The sequence below is a fragment of the Elephas maximus genome, chromosome 1 (genome assembly GCF_024166365.1).
Source record: "Elephas maximus indicus isolate mEleMax1 chromosome 1, mEleMax1 primary haplotype, whole genome shotgun sequence".
In the NCBI taxonomy this organism is placed as follows: domain Eukaryota; kingdom Metazoa; phylum Chordata; class Mammalia; order Proboscidea; family Elephantidae; genus Elephas; species Elephas maximus.
This window is the reverse complement of record NC_064819.1, coordinates 79,447,331-79,457,929: the sequence shown is the minus strand read 5'-3', so window position 1 is coordinate 79,457,929 and position 10,599 is coordinate 79,447,331.

Here is a 10,599-nt window from a genome sequence, read left to right as displayed (position 1 = left end):
GGTCTAAAAATATCAGCAGGTTGCATGAAGTCTTGTTCTGTGTTTGAACTTCAGCTTAAATCTTTCAGTAGGTCGAGCAGTCCAGGGATGTTTAATCTTTTTCAGTTGAGACAGGTGAATCCAAGTTTTAACTCCTTGTAATTTAGCAGCACATGGGTTAGTGAGAAGGACTAAATATAGACCTTTCTAATGAGATTTTGAGATTTTAACTTCTGGCCATCAAAGGCTTCTTCAACCTATAATATTCTTTTAAAGTGGAATTAAGTATGGCAGATGAAGCATTTTATAATAATAGAAACAGTGAGAAAAATTTTAAAAAATAGAAAATAATATCAGTTAAGTAAGCAACAGGATCACTAAAATTTAGTGTTAATAATCAGTTTACATAACTGATTCTTATATAGAAGAGTGAAAGGAAAATAAAAATGGTTTCCTATATTTAGAAAATAGAATATTGAACCTTAGCAATATTCTCATAAAAACCTTATAGTAATTCTTCTAGTTTTTTTTTTTTAATGTAGTTAATTTTGGTTCCATGTAACTCTGGATCAGCAGTAGTCCGAAGACTACATTAGTTTTTCCACAAGAGTTCTAAAAATCTTGATTGAGTCCAATGGTATCCATGTTTGAATCATCATAATCCTTTTCATAAGTCTGATAGTCCATTTTTGTTGAAATATTTTAGTCAAGTGTTTTCAGTGAGTCAGCAAAATAGAATTTATCTGGAAATGACAAACTTAAAGATGGCCATGGTTATCTCACAATAATTTTTAAAAGTGAAAGACCTGATGGCAATTACAAATAAGGTAAAGCCAAATAAATTCAATAAAAATTTTAGATGAAAATATCTCTAAATGTAATGATTAACCTTATTTTCAAAGAGCTTCGGACATAACACATAATAATTTTGAGACATAATACTAAATAGTCAGGATATACCAAGACTCTTATCAAATCTCTAAACATGTAAACAGTAATAAAATTTCTGTGGGTCAATTATGTGAATTTATTAGCTAAAATTATTGTTTTTGACGATGCTAGACTCAAGGGAAACAAAGTTGCAATTAAGTTAAAAATTGAAATAATGAAATTGTGACATAATGTTATAAGCATCATTGACATATAAATTTTAACTTAAAGAAAAATTGGCATTTCTCTTGATTTGACATGTTTCAAGTAACTTATACTGGATGAATATTTTAAGCATTTTTCTTTTTATAAAACAAATAAATCTTTAGAGGCTTTCTATAAAGTTTCAAAGTTGTCAGGAGTTTATCATAGGTCCCTGAGAAATAATACTTGAATTATTTTAATAGCAAGAAATCCAATTTTTTATATGTGATTTGATATTAAAGGTCTTAAAATTCTCATAGGTTAACCCATTAAATTTTTAGCCACAGCAAATAAGAACTTTGACTATACTAAATAAATTCCTCCTTAATGAACTTTAAAAATTCTCTATCTTTGGTACATATTTCTTATAGTATAACTCTTTAAGTGGCCAAAATGAACATATTCATTATATGTATATATATATATACACACATACATATTTCTCTATGACATAAAAAGCAAGAGCCTATAACCTTTAATTATAATAAATATTTATTGACTCAATTAAATATCAGTAGTTTAGTTAAAAAATCTTGGAAAATTAATTTAAGCTTATATACTACAAAACTTATTATTGTTGAAGTAAAGTTTGTTTAAATAGTTTATATTTTCATTCAAGTTGTTTTTATTTTTATATATTATCTCGATTTAACGTTAGATTTGTCCATGGGTTGTTTATTTGGTGAAACTTTTTAAAACATGGGGTAATGCATAAAGGCACTTGGCAATGGCTGCACATAATTATTGTTCTGGTCTCCTTCTTCTTAGTGCTGCATTCTCTGCACTGTCTTCTAGACACCTGGACAGAAAAATGCCTTCCAACCTATTGGAGCCATATGTCATCTGGCACCCCACTTACTCCTGGCTTGTTCCTCAGCAGAAAGAAGGGTCTTCCTCTTCTCTTCCTTTTCTGGCCCACAGTAAGCGGCCTAATGAGAGCAAGCCTGAAGGATAGTTGGTCACGTCTGTCCCTGTGGTTACAGTTCCACACTGTAAAACTGTTTACAATGCCAAGATTAATAAGAAAATACAGCAGTCAACGTCACCATTTGAAAGAGCCCCTTCCCATTATGCACCTTTCACGCCTCTGGTCAAAGCAGTTCGCTCCTCCCATAATTGTGTTATATTCTACAACTGCTCTTGGGCAAGGGATTTCTGAGGAGGAACTGTCTTTGTTCTTTCTTTTGACCCTAGTGATATCTTTTGGATTGTGGAATGCTGACAAAACTGCGCGGGTTTATTGTCCTGCTGCTTTACTGCTAACATACATCCTTTCATACGAAACCTAAGTTCTCCACACTCTTCATTATGTTTGGTAGTGTAAAAATGGCATGGGGGGCAGTGTCTGACCTCCTCTAACTTCACAAGGGGGAAGGAGAGTCAAGATCAACAACCCAAGGCTGATTCCTACAAAGCGGAGGTCAGACATGCCTCCTCTCTCCACAATCTTTACCAATTCTGACACAAACCATCCTTCCCATGGCATTTTCTACTTCTCTGCTGAGTTTAATAATTCATTGCAATGGCCACACAAAAGTCACAGACCATACTCATGATTATGGGGTTTACTGGGGAAGTAACAGTTATAATCCAAGCTCAGGAACACTCAGGATAGAGTTCTTCCATCAGGACAGCCTCTTCCTAGCCATGCACTCAGGCATGCCCTTCCCTGGCCCTTGGCCTCTGCCCAAAGGCACTCAGCTTTCTTGTTCTGTGGGCTGGGAAGCCCATCATGCCATCTCCTGTTGCTGGGTCTCTGCTGTTGGGCCTCTGCCACTGCTTCTTGCTGGCTTCAGTGTTACATCTCCTCCTGTCTGTCTCCTGGTTCCAGGAGCTTCTCAGCACAGGAAACCTGGGTCCAAAGGATGTGCTTTCTGCTCTTGGCTGTTCTTCCTTGATGGTGGTGGGTTCTTCTTTGTGCTCTGGAATTGGTTCTATTTTAAGGCAAAACTGGCCAATCCCCTTGGTGGGCCACAATTATCCTATTTGCACAGTTCCACACAAATTACAAGGCCATGGCTAGAAAGGCCACACAAAAGTGATCCAGTGCACTGCAAGTAGTCCCTTTCTATTTGCTCACACTGTGCCAGCAGCATACAGTCTCCTTTTGTTCATGCTTTTCACCAAGAGATAGGATGCAAAATAACTGTTGAAGTCAATGAACCTGTGAGAATGGTACCATAAATGACATAGTCCAGGTACAACACTCTCATCGAGGGAGAGAGATGAGTCATTTTTTTCCACAATAGATATCAAATTGACTGACAAAGGCAATTTTTGAGTCAACCAAGCACCAAACTTTGTACTTGCACTTGATAGGCATGTATTGTTTTATTGATAAATGGGCCTTGAATGGCACCATACTTTCATCAACTGCCATGACATTTGATGGCACACACACCTCCTTTAGGTGGCTATTGAGAGCATTGAAACTTGGGCACAATTTGTGAAGCTGGCCATATTCAGGTTTTCCTTTGGGCATGGCTTTTGAATTATCATTGCAGTGTATGTTCTTGGTTAGTTTCTTGAATCTGGAATGGAAGTAACACCCAAGAGGGGATCACTGGACCAATAATGCCTGAGCTCTTGCAAGATGTGTATACCCATCAGTATGTGCACAGCAATGTATGCCTTTGTTTCCTCTACAGTTGTAGGCTGCCAGTTTTCAGAAGACCTTCTACTCTCCTGCTCTCTGTATCATCTGGTGTGCTCCTGGGTCACATAAAGATTTGTTTGGTCCTTTATAGTTTCCAAAATCTCTTCTGTAAATACAGACAAAAAATAATCTACTTCTGTGTCTGTATGGGTCAAGTCAGGGTAAACTTGAGCATGTCACTGAAGCGAGGTCATTAGATTGTCATAATAGGAGACATCCTCACACTATTCCCCTTCATTTCCTCCCCTTTCATCATGCACATCATCATCTGCTTCAACCCTTTCCTCCACAACATCAGCTTCTTCCTCATCCTCTACTACCATGTTGATATTGTTGTTCCTTCAAAATGTACCATAGATCCCACAAGAATGTAAGTTTCTCCAAAGAAAGCATCCTCATCACACTCCGCCCCCAAGTCCTCCTCATTGTTGGGCAGAGAAAAGAGATAATCTAGAATTTCTTCAACGTTTTTAAAACAGGCCATTTTAAAAACCGAGAGATAATCCAGGAAAAAAAAAAAACTGTTTGTTTTGCAAAACTAGGATAATACCTATATCATACCTCCAAACAAATGTGAGAATACACAAGGGAAGCAAATTGTCTAATTCAAGCCTCCTGTCCAAATAAATAAAACCAAAAGAATTTGTGTCTCTGGAAAATTACCACTACAATGAATTCTTTCTTCTTGCAAAAGTAGCACTTACAACTCAGAAACAAGAAAAGTAGTCCTGGAAGACTGTGAAACACCTACTCACAGTAGATCAAGGATGCTACAACATGTGGGGACAATGAATAGTGCCTGAGAAAGAATGGCACCTGTGAATAACTTATTCTTGTGAGAAGTAAATTCTCATGAACACACAGGAACCAGGAAATATACTAACAAGCTTATCTTCCAGTAAAAAAGCCAAAAGAAACAAAATTTTGCAAAATCAAACCTCCCAGATGCAACAACTAATACAATACCCTTTCAACATAGTAACATAGCACCAAAGCCCATTTCTTCAGCTTCATGCAGTTATTGAAGGGTATAGGTTCCTGCCTGGTGGCAGCAGGCACCAAATGTAGGAAAGTAGCTTTCCAAGAAACCTGAGAGGAGGAAAATGTCGATGGGAAATGTATGTCCCATGGGTCATGAATGGGTTGTAACATGCTTTGTTTCTTTCCATGTGTTTCTCCCTCTTTTGCTTCTTTTCTCTTTCTCTGACATTTCTCAACTCCTTTATTTTTCTTTCCTTTAATTTGGTCACAATATAAAATATGTTTGTGTTTTCTTTTTATTCCTTATCATAATATTTTAAAACATAAAGAGCAAAATTACTTCCCTTTCTTCTCCAATTGGTCAATAACCTATAGGAGAAAGATTATCTACTTTTCATTGGGTAATAAGGAAAGGACCACCCAGCTGTCAAGACCGCTCTGAAAAGGAGATTAACTCTCCTTCTTCTTCAATGACAGACACTGTCTTAGTTTCCTAGTACTGCTGTAACAGAAATACCACAAGGGGGTGGCTTTAAAGGACAGAAATTTATTTTTCACAGTTTAGGAGGCTAAAATCTGAATTCGGGATATAGCTCTAGGGGGAGATCCTCTTTTGTTTATTTCAACTACTAATAGCTGGCAATCCTTGGAGTTCCTGGGCTTGTAGATTCATCTGCTTCTGTTGTCATCAGATAATGTCTTTCCCCTGTGTCTGCATGCTTCTCTGTGTCTATGCTGCATTTGATATAACTCAGAAGAGATTAGGTTTAGGAGTCACCCTACACTCGTATAACCTCAACTGATTGATTATATTAGATTGCATTATGGAAAGTGATTATATTACACTAGATTACATTCGGAGCTATAAAGTTTAAGATTCCAACACATATTTGGGGGGACTCAATTCAACCCATAACATTCCACCCTTTGGTCCCCCAAAATTCATGTCCTTTCCATGCGCAAAACACAGTCATCCTCTCGCACACACAGTATATCCTGTCCCTTACCACAGTCCAGTAGGAGCTGGGGTTCTGAAAATCCATAAAGGTCCTTGGTCTCTATTGGCTGGAACTGGACACCAAGTGCTGGTCTTAGAGATGCCACCTTTCTCCTGAATATTTCTTGTCCATGACCATGGGCTGGCACCTGAAAAAAATTAAGTGCCCTTGGGCTTATGAGGAAGTCTCTGTTGGAAATCGACAAAGAACTTAGAGAAAAGAACAAAGGAAATGTCTTGCAGGAATACAAAATTAGGGAAGATGAATTAACTCTAATTCAATTGTAAAATGTGTGAGGTATCAGATGGACAGGAAAGGAGACATAAGTGTACACAGAACTTATCTCATTAGATATGCAATCTCAGCCCCTTTACTCCCATTGTGGTATTCCATCTCTTTTGGAGTATTAGATCTCCCATCCCTATGCAGCCGGAGTATTGCTTCATCAGTGCCTCTCTCCAAATCATCTAGTATTGTCACTGCCTCCTCTCCACTCTCTGGGTAATGCTCATGCACCCAGGCACGGAGCTCCTTGGGCAGGATGGTCAGGAACTGCTCCAGCAGCAGCAGCTCCAGGGTCTACTCCTTGGCGTGCATCTCAGGCTTCAGCCACTGATGGCAGAGCTTCTGGAGCCTGCTCAGCACCTCGCGATGCCCTGGGGAATCCTGGTAGCAGAAATGCTTAAAAAGCTGCCACCAGAGTTCCTGCCTGAGGGGATCACTTCTCTGTAAACAAGTATCCTGCCTCCAGGTAAAATCTTCCTCTTCTATCTTCATTACCTGAAGTCCGCCATCCTCCTCTGGGGTGTGAAGAAAGGCACAGCTTTCTTAGAGTCTGTTTTCATCTCAGGATAGAACGTATTATGGGAAAGCCCAGTTCTGCTTTGGAAAGTGTCTTCTTTAGTTTCGGAAGCTCTCCTGAGGAATAAGAAACTTACTGTTACTGTCTAGGAAGATGAAAGACCAACATTAGAAGTATAATCAATCATTCTCCATTTACTATGGCACTTACTGGGCACTGAGATACCTGTTTTGTGGAATATAACTGTTACATGACTTCTATCTCAAAAAAAAAAGCAGCTTAAAATTTAAATTTTAAGATAATTTAAATTTTAAAAACTAAATATAATTTAATATTAAATAGCCACAAGTCATATATGGTTAAGTTATAAATAAGTCATGCAGAAAATAAGAAACAAAAGAGAAAAATGAAAGAAGTGTTCATAAAGTCGAAGATCTGAAAGATTACAGTGGGTTGTGGTGGTCAGAGAAAGCTTAATTTAAAAACTAAGTTGTGGAGAATGGATAGGACTTGACTAGGTTGTGCGAGGAAGATATAGTAAATTACAGTAAAATGTGCGAAAGCCAGAACATGTGTAAGGTGGAAACCTGCTAGAGAAGGAAAACTCACTGAGTGTTGATGAGGTAGGATTGTTAATAGAGAGCTACAGAAAAGTGCTAAGACTGCCCTCTGTCAAAGATGGAAAACTTGTGAGACCCAGAAATGCACAGCAGTCCCGTTCCAACTCTCACAGGTTTCACTGTACAAGCAGGGAAACAGCTTGAACAAATGGTTAACAGTGTAGCACAGAAGCGGGAAAGCAAAAGCGTAGCAGGTTTGTGTGAGGTAATTATAGAGGCAAAAATTGGGGCCTTGCTGTTGAAAGCCTCAAATGTCAAGTTCATGAATTTAGGGTTTATTTTTTATGTACTCGGGAGCCAATGAAAGCTTTTGAGCAGAATGACCTGGTGAACATTGTGGAGATTAATACAATATTCATTTCTAGAATGGACTACAGGATGAAAAGATGGAACTATAAAAAGGCCACTTTAATCATGCAAGTATCAGGAAAATACAAGCTTGGACTGTTATAATTATCTATTCAGAATTTGGAACTAGGGTTACTTATAAGTCTCTTAATAGAATAGGTCAACTTTTCTTTAGAGCCTAAGGTTAATAATTTCAGCAGGTGTAACTGGCTCCTTCCCCAAGTCTCAGGCGGGTTACCTCTTGCCCCAACAATTTCTTCTCTGCCTTCTAGATTCAGAGCTCAGCCCACATCTTGGTCATTGGAGCCCCTCATCTCACTATTAAAAAATAATAAACTAGCACTATGATTTACTTATCTGTGAGCCTAGTTATTGAACACCAGTTACTTAAGCCTTATTAACCTGTGAAAATAGTTTCCTGGTTTCTGAACTGAAAAACTGAGTAACAGGATTTAGAGGTGAAGTTCTAGAGTACAACAGCAAAATACAAATATCAGTCTCTCAGGTCCTTCTACTCGGCATTTTACCAAGTTTACTTCTGACTGATGCACTGTCATGTACTTTTTTGAAAATCTTACACATGCAAAGCTATGGGCTAGACATTGTCCAGCAATGGTTTCCAAGAATGTCTGAGTTCAGGGCCGGACTCGCTGCCTAATTGTCATGTGGAAACTTTGTTAGAAACAGATTCCTGGGTCCTATCCCCAGAGATACTGGTTCAGTCAGTATGGGGTGACCTGGAAATTCTGTATTCTGATGCACAACTCTAAACCGAAAAAACCCCACTGCCGTCGAGTCAATTCCAACTCATAGAGACTCTGTAGGACAAAGTCTAAGTGCCTCATGGGGTTACCAAGGCTGTAAATCTTTACAGAAACAAATTGCCTCATCTTTCTCCCATGGAGCAGCCGGTGGGTTCGAACCACTGACCTTTCGGTTAGCAGCAGAGTGCCACTGCACCACCAGGGCTCCTTGATGCACAACCCTAGGGGATTTAAAAAGAAAAAAAGTATTAAGACACTTCCACCAAGGAGTTTGCAATCTAGTTGGAAAGAAATGACATAAAACACACATGAACATAAAACATTTCACATGCCAGACACACTGTAAGTACTTGATAAATATTGAAAGTTGAAGTACTAAACAGTTTTATGGTGGAAACAAAGAATATTCTATCTGTTCTGAGGTGGGAAGAGACGGTGTGTGTACGTATGCAAATGGTAGGAAATATTTTCTAAAGGGCTTAAATTGCGGAATAAAGAATAAGAAAAATTCAGATAGGCAGAAAGGAGGAGACAGGAAAAGAGTTGCGAAAGTAAGAATGAGCAGCAGATAGAAGGTGAGACCAGTTGGCAGGGTATTAACAATGAAAATGACTAAAAATTCTAACTCTGAAAGGAGCTCATCAACTCTTCTCTGAGTTCCTAATACGTATATATATGCGAACATAACACGTATTAGCTTGTATTATTTTCAGATGTTTTTCTTCATCAATTGACTGGAACTCCATGAGGTTGAGCACCATAAATTAACAATTATTCTCTTGGCCTCCCGTGTGTTGAATGACTGAATGAAAGCGGAAGTTAAGACAGTTTGAAATAGCTTCTGTTTTGGATGCTCTGCATTTAAGATGATAATAAGACATCCACTTGAAAATGTTAATAAGTAACAGACACTATGAGATTTTAATAATAAGAAGGAACCAGGAATAGGAATACAGATTTAGACAAGATCCATAGAAAAGGCAATTGAAGATAAAAATCAGAATTAATTCTCCAAAAGTATAAACTGAAGATCACAGGCTCAAAGACTAAACCTGGGAAACCAGAGTTTGAGTGGGAATAAGTAGGAACAAAATCTAGTAATGACAGAAAAAAACAAAACAACCCTCCCCCCAAAAAACAGGGTGTGGGGGGTTGAAGAGGTTTAGTGCTGTGGATCAGAGAGTCTCAATCCGTCATATTTTACTATGCCAGTTTGATATGTTGTTGTTGGATGCTGTTGACCTGATTCTGACTCATAGCAACCCCATGTGATACAGTAGAATTTCCCCATAGGGTCTTCTTGGCTGTAATCTTTATGGAAGCAGATTGCCTGGTGTTTCTCTCATGTAGCTGCTGGGTAGGTTTGAGCCACTGGGCAGTTAGCACTTAACAGTTGCTGCACCAGGGTCTAATTTCGCCTATGGTTCCTAGAAGTGTTAATCAAGTGCTTACCAGGTAATATCCTAATGCATTATCTCATTTAACACAGGAAGAGGAGCAGTAAAGTTAACCCGTTACAGTTGATTCCGACTCACGGAGGCCCTGTGTGTGTCAGGCTAGAACTCTGCTCCATAGAGTTTTCCATGGCTGATTTTTCAGAAGTAGATTGCCAGATCTTTCTTCCAAGGGGCTCTGGGTGGACTTGAAACTCCAACCTTTCACAGCTGAGCTCACTAACCATTTGTACCACCCAGGGACTGGTTCTACAACATATGGTATCTCCTCAGATAGCTGACAGTCCCATCTCCAGGTATTTCATCACTTCTCATCCGTTATAAGCCAAGTCCACAATTCCTGGTAGAATTATCTAGTCCTCAAAGATTTGATATCTCCCCCTGAAGCCAGTTTTAAAATGACTTACTAACTTCAACATAGTAAACATGTATTGAGCATCTACTGCCCACCAGTCATTGTGTTGAAGGAGAGTTACAAAAATGGCTAAGCAGATGTGTAAACAGAGGCATCTACTAAACACTATGAGAGAAGAGAAAAAAAAAAAGAAGAAGAGAGAAAGGAGTAATTTATTATGTTGGGAAAAGTGAAGGTTCTGTGTGCATGTTTTGGGAGAGTTTGGTTGGTGAAGGAAGGGGAATTGCAGGTCACAGAACAGAGGCTCCAAAGTACATGCTGGGCAAGAAATGCTGGGGACATATATCTCTCTTATTTTATTTTATTGTGCATCAGGTGAAAATTTACAGAGCAAATTAGTTTCTCATTCAAAAATTTATACACAAATTGTTTCATGACATTGGTTCCAATCCCTGCAATGTGTCAGCACTCTCCCGCTTTTCACCCTATCTTCCATCTCTCCATTCAT